The following is a 1,170-nucleotide window of genomic DNA, read 5'->3' on the forward strand; positions in this document are numbered from 1 at the left end:
TGACAATTAAAAATAGACGGCGAGGGGGGAGTATAGCTTAAATGAGTCCCATAATTTTACACTAACTAAATTAAAATAAAAATTTAATATTCTTTTACAAAAATACCCAATTGCTCAATTCTCTCTTATACCGTAAGAGAAAATCTATTTTTAATGTGTTCTACAAATAACAATATCTTCTTCTTTTTTAATAACAAGGGAAATTCTTTGGGTGCGCACAGGGTAAAACCCCCGCTCCTATGCAATAGCTCGCAAACCATATAGGAGAGGTAATCCGCACTAGACAAGCCCAGTGCGACGAGCTCGACCCAGAAGACAAACTTCTTGCTTTCGCTGGTAAGAGATTTCAAACTTGAAACCTTCAACGTGAAAATTCAAAGTCCAAACCACTGGCCCACTCGAAGGGTACAAATAACAATATCTTTTATGACCAATATCGCCTCTGTTCTATTTCATTGTCATTTTAATATTTTCATGACTATTAAGAAAAATAATATACAATAATTTAAAATAGAGTTTATTAAGTTAAACTCAATTTAATAAAAGTATATTTATTTTCCTTTTTCCCTTTTATATCGTGCCACTAAGGATATGGTGGAAAATAATTATCAACTAAATTATTTTAAGATGACTTTAATAAGCTTAAGAGATCAATACTCTATCTGTCCCAATTTATGTGACACGTTTCATTTTTCGAGAGTCAAATAATTTAATCTTAATTGAATATTTACGCATGAAATGTTCAATGTTTTTTGAAATAAAATTTATATATTTGTAAACTACGTAAAATGCTCTATAAGTCACAATAATTGATAATCCAAAATATTTAAAAAATATATGAAAAATTTACGGTCAAAGAAGACTTGTTTGAACCACGAAATTTAAAATGTGTCATATAAATTAAAACGAAGAGAGAAGTTAATTTAGGAGGAAAAGAGTAACAATTCAATTTTAATTTTTTAAATATTATTTTTAATAAAATAAATTTATAACCAAAGTAAGAGCTGCCGTTTACCGTTCAACGTACTCTACTGAATTAAATTCTGGATAAGACAGAGAACTGTATTTTTTGTTTTTGTAACACAACAAAGTTAATGATCCCTCACAACCACTAATAGAGAATTCAGTGCCTATAAATACCTTCCACTTCAATATTTGTTTCCCATCACA

This window comes from Solanum stenotomum, chromosome 5, assembly GCF_019186545.1.
Source record: "Solanum stenotomum isolate F172 chromosome 5, ASM1918654v1, whole genome shotgun sequence".
Taxonomy (NCBI): Eukaryota; Viridiplantae; Streptophyta; class Magnoliopsida; order Solanales; family Solanaceae; genus Solanum; species Solanum stenotomum.